This window comes from Gigantopelta aegis, chromosome 14, assembly GCF_016097555.1.
Source record: "Gigantopelta aegis isolate Gae_Host chromosome 14, Gae_host_genome, whole genome shotgun sequence".
Lineage (NCBI taxonomy): Eukaryota > Metazoa > Mollusca > Gastropoda > Neomphalida > Peltospiridae > Gigantopelta > Gigantopelta aegis.
The window spans coordinates 172277-196754 of NC_054712.1; the positions used below are offsets into that span (position 1 = coordinate 172277).

The 24478-nt window shown below is 37.5% G+C and overlaps 1 long non-coding RNA gene across 1 annotated transcript; it reads left to right on the plus strand.

Annotated features, from left to right (window-relative positions):
* The first annotated feature begins 2599 nt into the window (after positions 1–2599).
* Positions 2600–17772, plus strand: LOC121387950. Its single transcript, XR_005959908.1, has 4 exons — positions 2600–2885; positions 3096–3150; positions 14626–14694; positions 17664–17772. It is a non-coding gene; the product is annotated as an uncharacterized LOC121387950 (long non-coding RNA).
* Positions 17773–24478: the final 6706 nt, after the last annotated feature.

A 24478-nucleotide genomic window follows, 5' to 3' on the forward strand; every position in this document is an offset into this window, starting at 1 on the left:
ATTTTCTGAATTATATAGACTGACAGACATTTTATTCAGTGCTTTGGTTTCAGGTGAATGGTTTTCCCAATTTTAATGACTACGTTGTTTTCACGTCAAATATTTTACAATTTTATTCCTTTCAGAAGAAGATAGAAGATGAAGAGGATGGCCGTGTGTTTGTGTCTGTCTGTGTGTGTCAGTGTGTGTTTGTGCGTGTCTGTGTGTGTGTCAGTGTGTGTTTGTGCGTGTGTGTGTGTGTGTGTCAGTGTGTGTCAGTGTGTGTCTGTGTGTGTGTGTGTGTGTGTGTGTGTGTGTGTGTGTGTGTGTGTGTGTGTCAGTGTGTGTGTGTGTCAGTGTGTGTGTGTGTGTGTGTGTGTGTGTGTGTCAGTGTGTGTGTGTGTGTGTGTGTGTGTGTGTGTGTGTGTGTGTGTGTGTGTGTGTGTGTGTGTGTGTGTGTCTGTGTGTGTGTGTGTGTGTGTGTGTGTCTCTGTGTGTCTGCGTGTGTTTGTCTCTGTGGTAGGGCGCCCGGGATTGTATGCTGCTTCTCATGCAGCAGGTAGGGGATGTGGATCCAAACCGTGAAAGCAGTCGGGATAGGGGTGTCTGGATAATCGGCAGATGCAAACAGGAGGCTCCATTACTGGATGTTCCTGTGGGTGGCTGGCTTTTGGTACCTCCGATGCAGCCACCTTTCTAAAACCCGGGTTCTGTCGGTTGTCTGAGAAGGTTACAGGATAACTTTCTCATTGATCCCTCCTCTTTCTTCTGCTCCAGTGATGCCTGTACTGCCCTCTGGAGACAGGTGTCATTTGGTGGAGCTGATAATTTTAGAGTTTCTTGAAAATGGTTCCATTTTCGAGGTTGATCTGAACACCCCATGTATCCTGCTGTTCGGTTTGGCCAGGACCCCTCGTGCTTTCATTCGATTGATGAAGGCATTAGTAGGACAGTGTCATCAACTAGGGATTCGGATGCAGACTTATTTGGAAAACTGGTTTGTCCTCAGCTTCGTCCAGACAAGAGTATCAGAGCCTTTTCTTCAATGATGACACTGCTTCTTCAATTAGGCTTTCTACCCATTTTGGAAGAAATCAAACTTGGTTCTGTCATCCTCGTGGATGCTACTGTTCGGCCGGCAGTAGGTCATGTTCACAATTGTTGAGGGTGCAGTGGGTCTCAGCTCAGTATCTCCATGCTCTTTTGGGGCATGTGGGACCTTGGTCAGTCTTACTCTTTATGGAAATTAGGTGACTAGTTTGGTGGTTTGTCACCCAATCCAGGAATGCCTGTTGGGCAAGTGACTGATGAGGGTAGTTCCCTTGTACGCCCTTCCTCCAGAGTTTGTTTTGGTCACCGATGCTTCTCCGGAGGGATATGGTGCTCATACCAACATCTGCCAGGAGTGTGGACCAATTCTCTCCATATCAACCTGGTGGGACTGTAAGCAGCACACTGTGCTTGCATCAGTTTCAGAGTTTAATCCGATTTTGTCGGATTTTCTTCAGAGAAGACATCTCAACAAATATGGCGGTACAAAGTTCTATTCTCTAGGTCACCATACCTTACATCTCCTGGAGTTGTTGGGGTGTTGTGTTAATTGCCAAACACATCCCCGTTTTGGCGGAATTTGTCAACAGATGGACAACCGTCAATACAGAGTAGATGTTGCACAGGGGAGTAGCATATCATTCGATCCAGATGCGGGGGATGCCACAGTTGTATGTTTTTGTGTGTATCCATGTGTGTATCCGTGTCTGTGTGTCCGTCCGTTCTTCCGTCTCAATCCGTGTCTGTCCGTGTGTGTGTGTGTCCATCCGTCTCCATCCGTCTGTCCGTCTCAGTCACACAGACTGCCGTGTGTGCGTGTCCGTCTCTGTGTGCGTCTGTCCGTGTGTATCAGTCTCCGTCCGTGTGTGTCCGTCCGTCTCTCCATCCGTGTGTGTTTGTGTGTATCTGTGTCCGTCTGTGTGTGTGTCCGTGTGTCCGTCTGTCTCCGGTGTCAGTGTGTATATCCGTCCGTCTCTCCGTCCGTGTGTGTGTATCCGTGTCTGTCTGTGTTTGTCCGTGCGTATGTCCGTGTCTGTGTATAACCGTGTCTGTCCGTCCGTGTCCGACCGTCCGTCTGTGTGTGTATCTGTGTCTGTCTGTCAGTGTATGTGTGTGTCCGTCCGTCTCCATCCGTCTGTCCGTCTCAGTCACACAGACTGCCGTGTGTGCGTGTCCGTCTCTGTGTGCATCTGTCTGTCCGTGTGTATCAGTCTCCGTCCGTGTGTGTCCGTCCGTCTCTCCATCCGTGTGTGTGTGTGTCCGTGTGTCCGTCTGTCTCCGGTGTCAGTGTGTATATCCGTCCGTCCGTGTGTGTGTCCGTCTGTCTGTGTTTGTCCGTGCTCAGTCCGTGTCTGTGTGTGCGTGTGTCCGTCCGTGTCCGTCCGTCTCTCCGTGTGTGTCTGTCTGTCGTCCGTCCGTCTCCCATCCGTCCGTCTCAGTGTGTGTGTCCGTCTCTGTGTGTCTGTCCGTGTGTATTTGTGTCTGTGTGTGTGTCGTCTCTCCCGTGTCCGTCTGTCTCCGGTGTCAGTGTGTATATCCGTCCGTCTCTCCGTCCGTCTCTCCGTCCGTGTGTGTGTATCCGTGTCTGTCTGTGTTTGTCCGTGTGTATGTCCGTGTCTGTGTATAACCGTGTCCGACTGTCCGTCTGTGTGTGTATCTGTGTCTGTCTGTCAGTGTATGTGTGTATGTGTTTGTGATGGCCGATATCAACAAGATGCAGCAGCCCATAGGACGACGACCAAGACCAACACAGGACGTAGGAGGCCTTAGGATGATGACCCATATAAACTCAGGATGCAGGAGCCTGTAGGATGATTATCGATATCTACACATAGCGTAGGCCATCACCAGTTAAGGTATGTTTTACCTATCTAATTTCAAAAATCTATTGAAGACTGAAAATTAATTGAGTGCTAAATTGTACGTATGTATCTGTGATATATTCATTCTGAACACAGCCATAAGGTCACATACATTTTATTTAGTACTTTTCATCACATTGATGGTTTTTATATCAGAAATGTATTTTTTTTTTTTTTTACAAACAATTTTATTCTTATCATCAGATCTTAAAGGATGATGGCCGATATCTACACATGACAGGGGACATCAACAGTTGAGGTAAGTTTTGATTTCACCTTCTTAAAACTGAAGATAGAAAATGAATTTTATAATAAATTGTACAGATGTGAGTGGTATACTAATTTAGCCAGCTACAAATTTATTCAGCAAATTTTATTGACACTTTGTTGTCACATGAATTTTTCATACAGGGTAGGACATCAACAGATTACAATGGACGTTTACATTTTCTTTGTTGTATTCAGTGGGTGAAACGTGAACTGTCTTTCACTTTGAATCCTACATTTTGAATGTACATTTTCCGTGTAAGTATAGCGTGAAACTGCAAATCTGTTTCCATGTTGATCATTTACATACCCGTGCGTGTACCAGTACTACACCCATCAGTGAAGACACAATGAGAAAAATTAATTTTAAAAGCACATGTTAAGAATGTCAGTCAGTGTAGTCTTCTTGCCCATATTGATGATGATGTTTTCTTGTGTGTGACTTCATTTCTTGTGGAATTCACTACTTTCAAAAACAATTCCAAATTCACGTACGTGGATCACACAGTTTACAGATATGATGAAAACATGGACATGGTAGACCCGTTATTTCTATAATTCATTGATTTACATTTCACAAATTCATGGAAAATGGACAGGAAAAAGTACATATGCAGTCATAACATGACATTGCTTCCTTAGTCCTAGCTCAGACTGTGTATGTGAAATATAACATTTCATTGTCTCCTTCTAGTTGAGTGCGTCGTTAAATAAAACATTTCTTTCCTTCTAGTTGCATGTGGCAAACATTTTGAGATGGCCCTTGTTATTCATAAATAATAATAATAATAATAATAATAATGTGGAAAATAAAGAAATTATTACACCTGCGTGTGAGTTGTACTGATTTTACAAAACTTGTGTCAGGATTCATGTATTACCCTCACTGTCACTCAAAACAGCCCTTGTTATTCATAAAAGAAATACCAATAATAAAGAAATAGGATATTAAAGAAATTTTAAAAAAGAGAGTTTTTTTGTTTAACGACACTACTGGAGCACATTGATTAATTAATATTTGGCTATTGGTAATTCTGACACGTAGTCATCAGAGGAAACCTGCTACATTTTTCCTAATGCAGAAAGGGATCTTTTATATGCACTTTCCCACAGATGGGACAGCACATACCACAGCCTTTGATATACCAGTCGTGGTGCACTGGCTGGAACGAGAAATATCCCAATGAGTCCACTGATGGGGATCGATCCCAGACCGACGGCACATCAGGTGAACACTTTACCACTGATAAAGAAATGATTACACTCGTTTCGGTAGGATTAAAAAAGAAATGATTACCTGATGCCTGATGCGTTTCGTAAAGTCAGTAGGACTCACAAGCTCGTATAATAAAGAAATGATTACACTCGGGTAATTAAAAAAGCCTGATGCTCGTTTCGTAAAGTCAGTAGGACTCACAAGCTCGTATAATAAAGAAATGATTACACTCGGGTAATTAAAAAAGCCTGATGCTCGTTTCGTAAAGTCAGTAGGACTCACAAGCTCGTATAATAAAGAAATGATTACACTCGGGTAATTAAAAAAGCCTGATGCTCGTTTCGTAAAGTCAGTAGGACTCACAAGCTCGTATAATAAAGAAATGATTACACTCGGGTAATTAAAAAAGCCTGATGCTCGTTTCGTAAAGTCAGTAGGACTCACAAGCTCGTATAATAAAGAAATGATTACACTCCGGTAATTAAAAAAGCCTGATGCTCGTTTCGTAAAGTCAGTAGGACTCACAAGCTCGTATAATAAAGAAATGATTACACTCCGGTAATTAAAAAAGCCTGATGCTCGTTTCGTAAAGTCAGTAGGACTCACAAGCTCGTATAATAAAGAAATGATTACACTCGGGTAATTAAAAAAGCCTGATGCTCGTTTCGTAAAGTCAGTAGGACTCACAAGCTCGTATAATAAAGAAATGATTACACTCGGGTAATTAAAAAAGCCTGATGCTCGTTTCGTAAAGTCAGTAGGACTCACAAGCTCGTATAATAAAGAAATGATTACACTCGGGTAATTAAAAAAGCCTGATGCTCGTTTCGTAAAGTCAGTAGGACTCACAAGCTCGTATAATAAAGAAATGATTACACTCGGGTAATTAAAAAAGCCCGTTACTCGTTTTGTAAAGTCAGTAGGACTCACAAGCTCGTATAATAAAGAAATGATTACACTCGGGTAATTAAAAAAGCCCGATACTCGTTGTGTAAAGTCAGTATGACTCACAAGCTCGTATAATAAAGAAATGATTACACTCGGGTAATTAAGAAAGCCTGTTACTCGTTTTGTAAAGTCAGTATGACTCAAAAGCTCGTATAATAAAGAAATGATTACACTCGGGTAATTAAGAAAGCCTGATACTCGTTTTGTAAAGTCAGTAGGACTCACAAGCTCGTATAATAAAGAAATGATTACACTCGGGTAATTAAAAAAGCCTGTTACTCGTTTTGTAAAGTCAGTAGGACTCACAAGCTCGTATAATAAAGAAATGATTACACTCGGGTAATTACAAAAGCCTGTTACTCGTTTTGTAAAGTCAGTAGGACTCACAAGCTCGTATAATAAAGAAATGATTACACTCGGGTAATTAAAAAAGCCTGTTACTCGTTTTGTAAAGTCAGTAGGACTCACAAGCTCGTATAATAAAGAAATGATTACACTTGGGTAATTAAAAAAGCCTGATACTCGTTTTGTAAAGTCAGTAGGACTCACAAGCTCGTATAATAAAGAAATGATTACATCAGTAGGACTCACAAGCTCGTATAATAAAGAAATGATTACACTCGGGTAATTAAGAAAGCCTGATACTCGTTTTGTAAAGTCAGTAGGACTCACAAGCTCGTATAATAAAGAAATGATTACACTCGGGTAATTACAAAAGCCTGTTACTCGTTTTGTAAAGTCAGTAGGACTCACAAGCTCGTATAATAAAGAAATGATTACACTCGGGTAATTAAAAAAGCCTGTTACTCGTTTTGTAAAGTCAGTAGGACTGACAAGCTCGTATAATAAAGAAATGATTACACTCGGGTAATTAAAAAAGCCTGTTACTCGTTTTGTAAAGTCAGTAGGACTCACAAGCTCGTATAATAAAGAAATGATTACACTCGGGTAATTAAAAAAGCCTGATACTCGTTTTGTAAAGTCAGTAGGACTCACAAGCTCGTATAATAAAGAAATGATTACACTCGGGTAATTAAAAAAGCCTGTTACTCGTTTTGTAAAGTCAGTAGGACTCACAAGCTCGTATAATAAAGAAATGATTACACTCGGGTAATTAAAAAAGCCTGATACTCGTTTTGTAAAGTCAGTAGGACTCACAAGCTCGTATAATAAAGAAATGATTACATCAGTAGGACTCACAAGCTCGTATAATAAAAAAATGATTACACTCGGTTAATTAAAAAAGCCTGATACTCGTTTCGTAAAGTCAGTAGGACTCACAAGCTCGTATAATAAAGAAATGATTACACTCGGGTAATTAAAAAAGCCTGATACTCGTTTCGTAAAGTCAGTATGACTCACAAGCTCGTATAATAAAGAAATGATTACACTCGGGTAATTAAAAAAGCCTGTTACTCGTTTCGTAAAGTCAGTATGACTCACAAGCTCGTATAATAAAGAAATGATTACACTCGGGTAATTAAAAAAGCCTGTTACTCGTTTTGTAAAGTCAGTAGGACTCACAAGCTCGTATAATATATATATATATATATATATATATATATATATATATATATATATATATATATATATATATATATACTTGCTGATTTTAAATAATATATGTGAATCAAATATCATTGAATATACATTTAAACTAATTTCTTCATAACTACTATCTACTAGACCATTTCCATCTAAATTTGGTCTGAAGCTTCCTTGTCCATTGGAGAAGGAAAGTCATGAATTTGATCATTCTGACGCGCGCGCACACACACACACACACACACACACACACACACACACACACACACAAAGACAGACACACAAACAAAAAACAGAAACGAAGAAAAAAGAAGGGTATTGTGCATTTCATAGGTCTGATAGATGGGTTCACCAAGGTGACAGTTCAGGCTCATGGACTCTTTGTTTGATATATATTAATTTAGAATACGTGTATAAACTTTTACACAAAATATTTTTTAATTTTTATTTTGTGATTAGGTTTGGTTTTTTAGTCTCCTACTGGCCCAACTGGAGGGGACTACAGGTTTCGTCTCTGTCCTTGTGTCAGTCTGTCTTTTTCTCTGTCCCTCGTTTTCAGAGGGTTTTTTAACTCAGTCTTGAGATGAAATTTTCTGTATACCTTTATAATGTCCTGTTGCGGAGCAAGTTTGATTTTCATGACCATTTACCCACTTTTCCGTTTGTATGACCCTTGAATTATGTGAAGAAATTTTGTGCATACATGTAGCTTTATAATGTACTGTTACAGATCAAATTTTATTTTCATAGCAATTTACCACCCAAATGAAAAACAAACCAGGACACCACAGGGAAATGAAATCCCTGCCAGGATCCCACATTCTAGGTGGGATCCCGGTGTACAAATAGCGGGATAAACATTATTAGTAAGAAATATGAAAATTTGTTTCCTTACTATGGAGCTGAATTTTTTTTTAAAGCTTTATTATGTACTATTAGAAATCAAGTTGTAACTTTATTGACGATTTTCCCATATTCACAGTTATGGTCCTTGCATTTATGAGATACAAACATTTGTTTGGCCCTAGCTGTACAGTGTTCGAGATTAAACATTTTGGAAAATTTATTTATGTCCAAATGTCTGTCTAGCTCTCTTACAGTCAGAGTACTCGGGCTAGGAACGCCTTTTTTATTACTACGAACTTTACTACAAGTTATTCATTTCTAAGCCGATTGATTTGTAAATTGCACACAAAATTAGTATTGTTTTGTTATTTCCAATACAAGTTGGACAAATCTGTGAAGTTTTTGTGCAGTCATATACTGACTGGATAAATCTGTGAACTTTTTGTGCAAACATCTGTTGACCAACTTGGACAAATTTGTGCAGTCATCCTCTGACAAAACTGGACAAAGCTGTGAAGTTTCTGTGCAGTCATCTACTGACTGTGGTGAAAGGAATAGTTTGAACTTTTTTTGTTTTCCTGTCTTTTGAAAATGGCATGTGAAACTTAAAACTAACATTGACAGTGAGATTGTTTTTATTTCTCTCTGGTTGCAAAGAGTAAACTAAGATTTTTCAGACAGTTTGCCTTCATGTCTTTCATCTTGAGACTGGGTTTTTCTCTGGCAAACACATTTAAGGTAGGGTAAGCTTTCTTTGAACTAAAAAAAATTTAAGAAAAATTCTACCTACATGTACCTACCCTACTTTTTTTGGTCCATGTTACCTGCAACAAACTTCTTTTTTTGTTTTGCCTAATCGTGTACATGTTACTTAGATGAGTAGAAACTAGGTTCACATCCCGGTACCGGCTTCCACCCAAAGCAGGTTGTATATAATGATGCATTGGGTAGGTATAACACAGGGGTGGGGAAAATAAAAATTGCCACTCGGTCCCACCTATGACATAATTAGTAGCCTAACCCCGTCCCCCCCCCCCCCCCCCCCCCCCCGGTTAAAAAAAAATTAAAACTATTTTATAGGCCTACTTGATGAATTTATAGTTTATTATCGTTTTACGGGACTTTACTGCTCGTATAATATCCGACTGCACGTACACCCAATCCCTCAACGTACATTAAAACACCTACTTATCTGTACATTAAATGATGTTTCTAATAAGGAAGATATTAATTCATTTCATATTATGCTATGGTTCCTTACTATATTGTTTTATTGACGCGTCCTGATAAGTGTCGTTGAACAACCAACTTGACACCTAATTCAATGATACTATTGATAGAAGTTGCCAACTGAACGATTAATAACGTCGACGCTGATTGATTCACCTTGAACTTGAGCTACTGTGTATGACAACCGGTGTAAACCATTTTGCTTCCCATAACATATTATATACCCATCCCATTCATAATAAACATGACAAAAAACACCAAGACATTTTCAATTATCAAAATAGCAATTTACTTATATAATAATGAAAAACACATTTAACAGTCAACAATAAATACATTTAGCACTGTACTCTTTATGTAAATGTCATGTAAAGTCTCTCAGCGTTCATGTACGGAAGTACTATTTTACAAAGGCCTGTTGGCGACGCGATCCGACAATTCCCCATACAACTGTCGACTGCGACGACATTTCCATCGGGACAGGACTGGTGCTGGATCAAACTGCTCTATGTTGTTTCCCTCGATGGAAATGCGCATCAAACAATCCAGCGTTTCCAATGTCATTGCTGTACGCAGCCTGGTTTTAATCAGGTTTTGGTGGCTGAAACCACGCTCACATTCGACACTGGCAGTACACAGCTTATGTTGATCAACATCGCAATATTTGGAAACAGGTTAACAAGAGCCGCATCCATTAACAGATCTGTTGGTGTTGCCTGGCGATGGTTTCTTTTCGTGTATACTTTATACCCCTCCCATTCACTCACCAACTCAGTGGTGTTCACAGCTCCATCAAAGTGTTTCGAAAGCATACTGAGCTCGGAAACTCCATAGCAACTCAAGTTGTTACTTGGCAAATTCTGTGGGTCAAGTATGCTCATGGAATCGCGCAATTCCATGTCAGGAAATCTTGATGTAACATTCGTTGTCATGACGTTGGCGATGTTTTGCTGGAGTTTCAACAGGGCTGCATCTTGCTTGGACGTTGTTAAACTAATCCCGGCAAAAACCGGCTCACTACAGTCAACGTTTGATACAAATTCCCTCAGCAGTGGACCTCCCATGGCATCATTGCGCAGGTACCACATATGGAATGTGTCAACTACCGATGTCACTGTGGGGTTTATCTCAGGGTAAACCAAATCATGTCGCTGTAGAAACTTACTCAGCCGTGCGATCTGGTCGAAGATGTCACAACAAAGGTGAAGGAGATAAACGAATTTGTAGGATGATAGTTTACAGAACAACGCTTCAGCGGTGACGTCATTATCTCTGTCTTCTTCCAACATTTTTAGGAGAGATGGTAAAGTACGGCGAACATTGGTCAGGGCATTCGTCATAGAGAGCCATCGGACTTGATGTACTTGTAGAGGCTTGATTTTGGGGTCGTCGAGAAAGTCTTGCCACATTGCCAACTGCATCAACCGTTTTGGTGAACGTCTAAAAAATCCACACAACATGGAAAGAATGCTTTCCATCCATTTAATTTCTTTTACCACTTTTGCACTATCAACAACAGCTAGTGCCAACCGGTGTGCAACAATGCATTTCCACGAGATATGGCGAATACACTTTTAACAATGACGCTACGCCGCCCTCTTTCCCCAACATCACTGCTGCTCCATCTGATCCCAACCCAAATACTTTTTTCATGTCAATTTCATTTCCTTGGAAAAAACTGATGATCTTTGCAGTTAACGAAACTGCATCACACGATGTCAACTTGAGCAGCTGAACATACTGCACACACGTCGATCCCTCCTTCACGTACGTTGCATATATTATAAGGTGCTTTTCAGTTCCCAAATCTGTGCTTTCGTTGACCATTATTCTGATTGCTTTACTAGATTTCAGATCTAACAAAAGAGAAAATACATATGGTTTAATTTTAAAATAATAATAATAATATCAAATTACAGTGGTGTAGGAAGGTGCCAAAAAGTGGGATATTTTAATATACTGGTTAGTATATATATTGAGTATATTTCATGATGAAGAATATCAAATAACAAACTATAATTACCTTCGATAATGGATTCCGTGATGATATCCGATGCAATGGTGATCAACTCGGTTGCAGTCCGCCGGTCTTGATACATGGATGTTGTTATTACGCTGCCAGTAAGTCGTGAGTTCCGATTCATTGATTCATACTTTTCTAGCGGTAAATCCTCAAATGCCAACAGGTAACTATTTCGTATCAGTGTATACTCTCAATTGGTTTTTGAGATTTGATTGTTTGTAACCCTTCAGCAGTCAAGTGGTCTCTTGATTTGACATGGTCTGTTAAACCTGACATCCTGTAGTTTTTGGATCCAGGGTTGACAAAACTGTTCTTCAGTTTATGCAACGTGCATGTGGTACACTGCATAAGACCTCCATCATCACAAATTAGCCACTTAAATTGCTTCAACCACGCCGACTGAAAACATCGCACTTTAACTTTCTTCTTAGCTGGGGGAGAACCTGTGTCCGTAACCTCCGCGTCGTCCGTATCTACCTCGTCTTGTTTTCGTTTTTTACTCGTATTTACCCATGTAAGCAATGACATATTGATATCTCAATACAAATCGCAAGCATCTGCTTTTCCCAGCAAAACAGTATACATACGTTAAACTTAAAGTTGTTGTTTTTGTCGACAAGTATAGGCATACCTGCAGCGTATTCATATTTGCAAAAATAGTATCCCCTTTGATTAAAGATGAACTCTAGGTCTTTGTTTTAATTAAAGCATACGTCCTTCCTTCATTATCACCAATAAATGGTATCATCGTTAATAAGTAAACCTTTAATCTCGTGACTGGTTGTTTGTTTTGTTTTTAAAGGTTTAACATACATATATGCCACGAAAGCTTCATGCACGCCTGTCATGGGCTTAATCTCTGACTTCGCCAGTGACTAAGTCTAGGACAAGGGGGGGGGGGGGTGGAGTTTGAAGTGGGCGGAATTTGGAATACAAGTATTTAGTAGGGTCCAGCGACTGCGCGGACCGACTAGTAGACACCGAAAATGGGCCGTGTTCTGACTGGCTGAATTTCGATTCCTTCGGGTCTAACTAGAAAAACCTATGTCTACGGAGAATAACTGCACCTATCATCATGTCCGGACTAAGAATTTAAACCCAAAAATAAGTTTGACTGCTCGACCGAAAAGGTTTTAAGGTGATTTGAGCAATTGAATGGGCGCCAAAGTAAAATGCGTTGGACTATTTATAAAAAAATAAACATAAGAATTTGGAAGCTCGATCGAAAAATGTTTAGAGTCCAACTAAACCCAAAAAGGAGGTTACCTGTCCTAGTTAAGGTTGGCGTCTACGGGAACGAGATGATGTAGCTGTTGTTGAAATGGGGCACCAACTTCCTGAAGTCGTGGGCCCATAGGCATTGGGCAAATGGGAGGTACTGGGCGCCGGCGATGATCTTGATGATCCTGTGGACGGTGTGATTGTCCATCTCTTTGTAGAGGATCCCTTGTCTGTACAATCCCTCCCGGCGCGAGGTGATGACCAGTACCTGCCCGATTCCACGTAGATCCCCAGGATGGATGGCGATCTCGTTGCCATCCGGGAAGGTCTTAAATTCTTCCTCTTGGATCCCGCCTGGCAGTTTGTAGGGATCCGAGACGTCACCGATCAAATACTTGGCGTACTGACTCTTGATCTTCGCCTTAGAGAGCTGCCACTGGTCCCTGGCGGAAGCAGAAGGCCGCGTCTTGGCTGGTTGGTCCCCCGGGGGGGGGGGGGGGGGGGTCACGGCCTTCCGCTTGGCAACTCCAACATCCAATGTCGCCATCGCGGAGTCCCCCGTGGATGGGCCGGTTGTGACAGACTGTTCATTGCGGTTTTTGGTGCTAATCCCATTGATGTAATTATTTTGTTATTATGCGCTTGCTTCATGATCACAGTGCTATTAAAGATTACTGGCCGACTTAATTAAACCTATTGTAATTGTGTACCGATCGAGGTCTTTGCATTAACATCAAAACAAATTAAAGTTGTTTCCAATACAAAAATGGACAGACGCTTCGGACCAAAAAAATATAAAAGCATAAACACATAAAAAATATTTCGGTCTCAAATTGAATCGAGACCGAAAAAAAGGGTTTTTCATGCAGTTCATGTATAGCATATTGCAGTGATCAATAAATGAATGAATGAAAATATTTTCATGTATAGTTTGTAATGTATTTTGTTATAGGTTACATTACTTCAGATACATAAAATATTAAACAAATTGTCTCCTTCCTCAGCCAGGGAACATTTTGTTTTTAAAATCTTAATTTGCAACATTTCTAATCAATTGGAAATTGATGAGCAACTACTGTTTGATGTTTTAAAATTGTGTAGCGATTTATGAAACTTGCATAGCGAATCGCGACGCGATACTGAACAAAATGTTTTCTGTCAGCATAATTTTAACACAGACATTAAACATAGATCATTGTTAAATTAAAAATAATTGACAATTATTATATACAAATTGAGTATTGCATACTGTATTGACTATTTCTTAAAATAAGTAAATAAATAAATGCCATGTAATTTTTTATTTATTTTTTTGAACTGATCGACTCTTCACTAATTAATATAGAGGCAATTTATGTGTCATAATGTTGATTCTGGAAAGACCTTTAAATGAACCAAAATTTGGGTTCAGATGTTTTCTCATTGACTACTATAAGTGTACCAAATTTCAAAGGCTCCAAATCTGAAATGGTGTGTCCAAAAGTGATTGATTTGACATGAAATGCCCCTAGACTACCTATGCAAATTGTCAGATTATTATTCACAATATTAATATCTATTATTATATTAAAGGACATGTATAAACTGACAAATATTTTCAGTGTTAAAACTATTAATCTTTCTTACAAATTATTTTTAATTAAATCTCTCATCATTTACTATAGCTTTGCACAATAACCTCACTCAAAATAACATCTGATCATGTCAAGTAATAATACAAACACACACACATGGCAATCACCTGGCTGGAATAATTGGCTCATGGCATCATCAGCATCATCTATTATCATCAATAAAAAACTATTGTGGAATATTTCTTGATATCGTTTTTTTTTTTTTAAATCTTGTTTTAACTAAACCCAAATATTATTAATCAGCGATAGAAGCAAAAGTAGAATTGATCACTTGTTCACCACACAAGTACATCTAAAAATCTACTTATCTGCTATTTAATGATAAATGGGCAGATTCTGTTTAATGATTTAAACAAATCGTTATTGCTCATTAAGGGCTATAATCGTAAGTGTATATGTCACAGTATATTGCTCATAATTAAAAAAAAAAACACCCTAAAATAACATGTTTAAATAGAAATAAATGATTTTTTTTTTTTTCTCTCTCCTTTCAAAAAAATACATTAAAACTTATTGAGCTATCAATTTTTACAACCTGAAAAACTGTTTACACCACTTTGTTTCGGTGCAATGAATACCAGTTTAGTATTAAAGAGAACGAAGTGGTGAAAACAGTATACATACCTGACCAGGGTATTTTACAGTATTGCAGTGACGTGCAATATCATTTGCGGAACCCAGTTACAGCCTTTTGTGTAAACGACTAGATCGGATAATTGAATAATAATTTGTTTGCCCAGAGCCTATGCAATTACGTGGAACCCACTGTATATACATGTATTTATTTGAATCCAATCTTTTCAGCAGATGATGAAGGATCTCAAGGACGACAGCCAATATAGTGAGAAACGAGGACATCATCGGCAGATAGAGGTATGTTTGGTATTTCACCCGTAACAGGAATGCATGGGAATCTACCATGGATCTGTGGAATTATGTGAATGTTTTGTAGCTCAGGATTCATCTCATTGTATTAGGGGAGTGGGTGATATATCATGACTTCTGGCATGGGTCATTGAAACATAATCATAAACACCATTTTAGCTTTGTTATTTCTGTGTGTGGAGGAATTTATATGAAGTCATAAATAGCAAAAACTTTTAAATTGAAACAGCTGAAAATTAAAGTTCTGTAACCTTTTTTTAAAAAGAGTTTATTATTTGAAAACATAATTGTCACTTTATATTTGCTTTATATATTCACGTGGCTTGAGTATAATGAGTAATATATGTTGTAAATACAGTAAATACAGAATATTTTCTTCAAACATTTATGCAGTTACCCTGTGGCAACTACGAATTCAGTATAATTGTAAAACTACATGTATCTGCATGTGAAGTAGTCTTGATTTTTTTAGTGATTCGATTGCAGATTTTCATTTGGATTACCAAGTAAAAAAGCACGGATGTTTATATTTATTGTTTTGTTAGTTTTCTTTTCAAATCACTGTAAAGGTTTGCCACAGTACACGTCTTGTGTATACTGGCACCAATGGGTTTTTTTTCTATAATGATACAGATCGAATCATCCGAACAGAAAATACATATATTGTCATTTTATAGTATCCATACATTTGCAAATAAGTATTAGTTCAGTGCATGCTTAAATTGAAAACTTCTTTGTTTTAATATCGATTGTTATTTTTGGGATTAGGTCAAAACATTTTGATAAGAAATTCTCTGTAATTTCATAATTACGTTTTTGTTACTATTTATAACCAATTGGTGACAGATCTGACTGAATGTATTGTTAGTAAAAATTTAGGGCTCAAATTTAATGGCAAATTTATACTCTAGATCCTAAAATTAATTTCACCATTTGGTAGAAGTATGTCTCTTATATAACATAGGCCTTTATGGTGCCAATTTAGAAATAGTTATGTCTTTCATAGGTTAAGAGAGTTCCTAAAAGAAAGGTTTAAAGTTTGTTTTGTTTAACAACACCACTAGAGCACATTAATTAATCATCGACTTGAATGTCAAACATGTGGTAATTCTGACACTCATCAGAGGAAACCTACATTTTCCCATTAGCATCAAGAGAACTCTTATATGCACTTTCCCATAGACAGGAAAGCACATACCATGACCTTTGACCAATTGTGGTGCATTGGTTTGAATGAGAAAAATGCATCAAATAATACATATGACTAATTACTAGAGGAGACCCATCAAATACTAGCTTATCCTTGTTGTGCCCAACATGAAATCTTGAAATGTCACTTTTAATTTCAACTAAAGCTGGAGAATTCCAAGTCAACAACATTCAAGGGAAGTAACTCATTGAAAAAGACTGCTGTAAACACTGTATGCTCCTTCCAGTGACCAATGATGAAACAAAGTGTTTTATAAATGAAGATTTCAGAGATGAGAATTTTGCACAGATGTGTGGAAATCCATGGATTTTGTCTCATTTGGGATCAGTGTCATGAATTAATGGTTTAAATCTGATGAATTTTTTTGTATTTTTTATTGGGTTAGGGTGCGGTATATTATCGGTCATCAGCACAAAATTATGAAATTTTAAAATTTGTTATTTTTATAAATTTTTAGCTCCACTAACGTTGGTCAGCAGAATTTTTCTAGTACCAATTTGTATACATCTGTCCATCTGTCATCTTTTTCTCTGAAGTTTATCTGCTACAGTTTTGAGTGAATTGTCCTGAAACTTGATACAGTGATTTACAATGGGGCAGGATTTAGCTCAGTCGGTTGAGTACTCTCTTGAGGTGCTAATATTTCAGTTATGTTGATTAAAATTAGGAAAAAAATTGCATTTACTTACGGGCATTTGTGGCCAGCTGTCCAATATTTATGTCCATTATTCCTAATAACAGTGGTTTTCTGACCAGAAATAAAAAGAAAAAGAAACTACGATTCAATCCCAATATTTGGTTATTTTCATGAATGAATGAATGTTTAACGACACCACAGCACGAGGTTATTTTCATTGTCAAGCGAAAATACTTGCTGAAAACCACTTTTTGAACTCAAAATTTCAAAGTATTTTACACTAAAAAATCTAAATTTATAGACACAGGAAGCTGAGTTGTCTTGGTTTCCTGTTAATAAATCGATTCCAGTGAGTGTCATGTGCAAAATGGCAAGAAATATGAATTGAGAATGCACTGTATACAGTGTACAGTATGTCGACTGGCGTGACATCGGGCGAGATATCTCACCTGCGGTAGTCAGAAGGTTAAACTTGGTTTGTAGTTACACATATGGATTGTCATCATAATGCATAAGGGCATGATGTAGCCCAGTGGTAAAGAGCTCGCTTGATGCGATGTTGATCTAGGATCGATCCCCGTCGGTGGGCCCATTGGGCTAATTCTCGTCCCAGCCAATGCACTGACTGGTAAATCAAAGGCTGTGGTATGTGGTATCCTGTCTGGGATGGTGCATATAAAAGATCCCATGCTACTAATGGAAAACATGTAGTGGGTTACTTCTCTGACTAAATGTCAAAATTACCAAATGTGTGATATCCAATAGCTGATGGTTAATAAATCAGTGTGCACTAGTGGTGTCATTAAACAAAACAAACTTCTTTCATAATAAGGCATATCACAATTTTAGATGTATTTTTTTTAAAAAAAAAAATTTTGGAGGGTGTGTGTTTGTTTCAACATGCATTAAAATGAAACTCTCTGGATGCGACTCAGCGAAATAAAATAAATTTAATTCCACAGTATTCTTGTACTAAATTTTACATTTGTGTATAATAACATACTAACTTAGATGAATTCTGACAAAGTTTATTGAGTATTTTATTATCAGGTTAATAATTTTTGTATCATTTGTTGTAATTTGCAAACAATTCTATTCTTATCAACACAGGATGCAGAATCCCCGAAAATAGCAGGATCCCCAAAAATAGCAGGATCCCAGAAGATGACGGCTACACACGGCTGCACACAGCTTGGGACATCAGCAGATGAAAGTATGTTTTGATAGTATGTAATAATAATATGTTTCTTCAGATAGTACTAAAGCAAATAACGTTTGATAGAGCAGTTAATACCACAAGTCCTGTTACTGGTGATGAATGTGAACGTGTTGTAAAAAAATTAGTTTCATCTGGGCAAAAAATGTATGCAATTTTATTTCATCTAGTACTGCTGTGTCACGTAGCCTTGTGCTTGAAACATTTTTGGGGTACCTGTAAAAAAAAGTATTCAAATTTTGTGCGGAACAGGGTAGTCATGGATGCTACCGTTACCGCTGAAATGAGCAGTTAACCCCCAGTGTTTTGATTGACTTTAAGGGTGGTAGTATTTATATCCATGGCGTATATGTCGATTGATATGCTGCAGGTAGGAGTTTTAGTTACATATGTTACTATTGTCGTCTATGGGATTTGATTTGGTGGTATTCACCTTTCAACTCATTTCTCTTTGAAATCTTAGGTATTTGTTTTTTTCTCTGTAGCATTGTTTCCTTCTTGTTATTATGCATACTTGGTATTTGGAACCACCATTTCCATGAGCCGTGTTGTATCATATCAGTCTTCTCTTCATAGCAGGTGTGTGTGGGGGGATAAGGGGATATGAGGAAGGGGAGGACAGGTTGGTCTGGAAAAGCATATATAGGCAAAACTTCCAGAATCCGATTTGATTGGTTTAATATTTTGTTTGTTTCTTTAAAGCTTATTGAAATATTGTACAATAAACATGATACTCCAGTTTGTATGAATACAGTTAAACTTGGTTTGTTGTTACACATATGGATAGTTATCATAATCATAATTTTAAAAGAATTTAATCAAATCATAATTTTAGATGAATTTTTTTTATTTAACTTTTAATTTGGGAGGGGTGGGTTTGTATCAAAATGCATTAAAATGAACATCTCTGGATGCAACTGTCAGTGACATAGAACAAGATTAATTCCACAGAATTCTTGTACTAAATTTTACATGTGTGTATAATAATATATACTAACTTAGAACACAGTTAAAAATTCATCTATTTTATCTTGTACTTTATTATGAGGTTAATAGTGTTTGTATCAGAAATTTGTTAGTGTATTTTAAAACAATTCTATTGTTATCAACAAAGTATGCAGGATCCTGGAAAACCACGGAAGATAGCAGGATCCCATGGTAGTTGAGCATGCTCAGGCATGCATTTAAAAGTGAGTATACCGAAAATACCGCTTGATATGCGTATTGGTATTGTCTAAACCGAATACTGTACCAATACCGAGGTAAATCTCCCCCAAATTTAAATATTTAACCTAACATATACGTACCGCACAGCTCTAGTGGTTGTGTCAAAAACTAAAGTGTGAGAAACGTGGTAAAAAATGCGTTACTTCACTCTTGTGTTTGGACCGGTTTTTTAGCTTCCGGAACGTTCAACAAAAATGGTGGCGCGCGGGTAGTTACAAAATACCACCGATGTTTTATCAATCAAAACCATACAGCAGATGGGTGGATGAAGTTAGTGTTGCAGACTATAATAGGTTTTGAAAAGAAGAGACAAGTTCCAATGATAGCGTTATCAGTGATAGAAATAAAAGAAAAAAAGAAAAGACAAGTGTACCACAAAATCTATTTGTCTGCCAATATTTCAACTTGTCCATCTATGTAGGGCAGGAAAATGTGCCTGTCACCAAATGTTACAATAATGTTACTGTTGTCCTTCATTAATCATGTACTGTTACATATACTAGTACGTACAAGTTTACATGATGGAGTGAATCTTCTCTAAACAGTAGCCTAAACCCATGGGCCAAATTGGGCCCACGTAAGTTAGATGGGTATCCAGTTTACAGGGGAATTGACGTAAAAGTGTTTGTTGTATTCTGTTCACTATTAAATATGGAAAAAGTAATAAAACTGTCAAATAACTACTACAATCAAATGTGGATAAAATGATGCAATTTATAAGCACTTAAGTGGGGGTGCGTTTTCATCATCAAACAAGTTGACGTTTTGTCAGACTTTTGACATGAAAATGAAAATGAAATAAAGTTGACATCTTTCCATGAATCCACGACGAAGAATTCACTTTGTTAAAGACACGTTAAAAACTTAACAACTAAAAAATAAAATTCATGATTGTCAGGTCACTGCAGAAAGGCCTACGAGATGTACTTGAATTCCAATAATGTTCACAACTCAAATAATTTTATAATAACAAAGTTAGTGATAAACTTAATGAATAAGGTGTACTTTACTTACTTCAAAATAAAAGTTTCCATTTAACTCTGGTTGCTTAATTGACATTTGTCAAAAATGCAACAGCAGCAGAAGTGAGGGTACTGTAGAGTGACAACTAACCCGGAGCCTTGTCCAAGGTAATATTCTGCCATAAATGATGACTGCTACCTGCGGGACCGTGTGGTTTCAGTGGAACAATTTACATGAAATAAACATTGGAACTAGATGATTCGTCTACTGTTCAGTTTAGAAGTATAGGGCAAAACATTTATTTAAAGGATGCATTGGTCGATGAGCTATTCGCAATGCATAGGGCTTCCTCGGCTCTATTAGTGAAACTCTTTTCCCCGGAAAACGCAAAGGCGTTCTAGTAACAGTTCAAGTATAAGCACGTGCATGATATGTTAAAAAAACAAAAAAACAAAAACAAAAACAAAACAAAACCCCACCATTTAAATATGCATTTTAAAACGTACTACATCATATTGCTTCAACACAGAAATACTTACTCTTAATATTAATTTTGTTTATCAAAGCTTGGCAAATGACACATTTGTACCGGTCAACGTCCATGACTAGATGTTTATTTAGGCCCATAGGAACGGTATCTGGAGTGGGAGATGGTCACAACCTCTGTGGTGGGGAAATAAGCCATATTGTTACTTTTATTTATATAGAACGGGCCTCTTATTTTCAGACTTGTTCTAATAATAAATCAACAAGAAACCACGTGATCGGGTTGATCCCGCCTTTTCACGGGTTTGTTGATTGGTCTTAATTTTGTTTTGTCATACAAAATTATTTTGAAGTAACTTATTTTATAAAATTCACTGCAGAGATATATGTAAATATAACTTACACCTAAATAATAAAATGTTAAATGTTAACTAATATGTTTTTTAATCGTAGATTAACCCGTCTAACAGGTTTTCATTTTATCACATTACCGATGATGTAATCAGTAATTCACAAAAATCAAAGGAAAACTGATTTTCACATTTGTGGCAAATAGACAACTAATTTGTTTTAAACTTAAACAACAAAACAATAAAATTAAAAAAACTCATCTTTTTTTAAATATGAACGATATTGAATATAATTTGTCGTATAAATAAATTATTAATTTCAGCCGAGATGTTCCGAGTGGGGAATTCGGTACCCAATCACAATTCTAAGGTATTCCGAATATTCACGAGCTAATATAACCACTAAGTTAAATTATGCTTGTCCGAGTAAATTTTCACTTGTCGGGACAAACGGACAAGTGCTTATTTCGAACGCTGGTTATCATTACCAGAAAGCGATGGGTTGATCTATTATAAAGTGTTAAGCGAACTCATCATTGATGAAGTGTACACAGATGATGGCGTAGCGACTTTGATAACATTAATGGACAAAATATTTTTAAAAAAATTAAAAATTGTGGTGGCATATGAATCACACACAGAATTGAAAGATATAAAAGAACTGGACAAAATTTCTATGGTGATGTATGTTTCAGAGTTTGAAAAGTGGTACAACAAAACCAAAAAATTCAATATGAATTTACCAGAGTGTTTGTTAGTGAAAACTTGTACATAATGGTGTCGACTACAGCAATGTGGCATCTTTATTCAAATAAATGAGACAATCTCTTAAAAGTTTTTGAATGCCAGTAACTATTAAAAGTTATTCAAGAGTTAGCATTAAAGTGGAAACTGTTTATATAGCGGAGGAAAATGAAGCATTTTATGCACAAAATTGAAATAGTCAACATGGTTGTAGATGTTTCGAGATGAATGTAACAAGCTTGAGTTCGAGAGTTGCCGGTAAAACCTCAATGAAATGTTATTTGGACAACTTACATGTACATCCACCCTTTTGTGTGTGTTCCATTGGGGTCAGAATTTAATGATAATGTGGTTATGGATCTAAAAGAATGGAAAGCAGGTGTATATTTCTTACATCTCATTGATTTGGTTACTCGATTCTGTTTAGCTGGCATCATTGGCAAAGTGATAACTGTGGCTTGGCAGTGGATTTGGTGCACCGAAAAAATTCCTCACAAACAAACCAGCTTCGGTGGTGTCATGGTTAGGCCATCGGTGTACAGGCTGGTAAGTACTGGGTTCAGATCCCAGTCGAGGCATGGGTTTTTTAATCCAGCGACTCCAAACCCTGAGTGAGTGCTCCGCAAGGCTCAATGGGTAGATGTAAACCACTTGCACTGACCATTGATCCATAACTGGTTCAACAAAGGCCATGGTTTGTGCTATCCTGCCTGTGGGAAGCGCAAATAAAAGATCCCTTGCTGCCTGTCATAAAAGAGTAGCCTATGTGGCGACAGCGGGTTTCCTCTAAAAAATAGTGTCAGAATGACCATATGTTTGACGTCCAATAGCTGATGATAGCTGATAAAAAATCAATGTGCTCTAGTGGCGTCGTTAAATAAAACAAACTTTGTTTTACTTTTCCTCACAGACAATGGTGATGAATTTACAAATGTGGAATATAGAGATATGGTGGAAAATTTAAACTCTGAAGTTATCAAATCTGCTGTAATGAGTCCATGTCAAGATGGCGTATGCAAACGCAGTCATGTAATGGTACATGACTATGTCACAGACATTGTCAGATTATCCCAATCTCAATCTGGATATTGCATTGGTTTGGGCAGTAAATGCGAAAAAAAAAAAATCCCTACATATGGTAAATGGATGGGAGTCCATATCAGTTGGTATTTGAATGTAATTCAAATCTTCCTTTGGTTCTTGTTGATAAGCCATCGGCACTAGAAGGACCTATACTGTTATTGAAGTGTTTGCGAAACATATCAATGCACTACATGCAGAAAGTAAGGCTTTCATACAGGCATAAACATTTGAGTGCATTTGAAACATGTCGCCTCTCTCTCTCTCTCTCTCTCTCTCTCTCTCTCTCTCTCTCTCTCTCTCTCTCTCTCTCTCTCTCTCTCTCTCTCTCTCTCACTCATTATTAATATTAATTGAACAGCACTATTTACATACCATGCCTTCGATGTCGTGGGACAATGCCTGGGATCGGGGGAAGCCCGTGTGCATCCACATCTAACGACCCATCGCATCTTAGACAAGTGCTGTATCCACTAAGCAATACGCCGCTTAACTATATTTACAATGACAGATAGATGACGTCACTCAATTGTTTGTCGTTTGGTAACAAACTTTGACCTCTGCAACGTCAACATTTTTTAAATAAAATAAATATTTATATATTTGTTAGGTGTTGTATGCGTGTGTGCGTGTGCATGTATGTTATTTAAAATATGCTCAATTGTCGCTAAACAGACAAACCTTTCCATGTTTATTTCACACAACACGAAACGTGTCATGATAACTAAACGTCCCAGTTGCGTAGGACTGGTGCTGTTTTTATGATGTCTATGGGTGTGCGGTGGGGGTTACGAGTCTCTTTTCACAAATACCATTTACACTACTGTTTCTGTCTGCCTAACTAATTCCAAAGCATTACACCACAATGAATTTATGTCATGATGACGTCACCTGGCTTCCACAAAGCCAAAATCGATAAATAATTAAATAATAAAAAATCTTGATATAGGCCCTACTTATGGAAAGAAATAAGGAAACATATGTGGTTCTTAACCATATGTCTGACACCATATAACCGTAAATAAAATGTGTCGAGTGCGTCATTAAATAAAACATTTCCTTCCTTTGATGGGCTCTTCGACATCAGATTAGATTGTCAGATGTTGTTTACCAAACAGGTGATAGTGTACTACAGATGGGTCCTGGTGTTGTTCTTGGCCAAGATGGCAAGGTTGTGTTTGTTAGATACAAGACAGAATTGAACGAACAAAACATACCTTCATCTGTTGATATCCCACGCTGTGTGTAGCTGGTGTAGATGTCATTGAGAGGAATGTAAAAAAAAATTAAAACCATTGCCTAAGGTAAACAGTAAAATTAGATACTTACCTATGATTGGAAGAAATCGGTCCTATTTCAATGTCTGTGGTGATAAAGGTGATTCAGTTGTAAAAAGGCTTAAAGACACTTGTGGGGACCCCATGAAATCAATTAAAATGTTCCGGCAGTGTTATGACAAATCCACCACTGCTGGCCACTTAAAACAAGCCAGTTCCATTCTGCAAAGAAGATGCAATTTGATATCCCGACAGTGGTGATTGCTGCTTCATGGAAATCTGAGTGAAATAATGTTCTCAGTTATAAGTTTAAAGTTATAAGTTTTAAAGGTTTGTTTTGTTTAACGACAACACTAGAGAACATTAATCATTGGCTATTGGCAAGTGATCTTTTATATGCACATCTCACAGACAGGATAACACATACCACAGCCTTATTATATAACAGAAACAGTACTGTTAGCTCCACTATGGCATTCATTAGTGGAGTTTTTCCAACACCGATTTTTAATTTGTGAATTTTTATTAAAGTTTAAATTTTTAAATAAAAATTTAGCATTGAAAATTTATGTCTATCTTCTC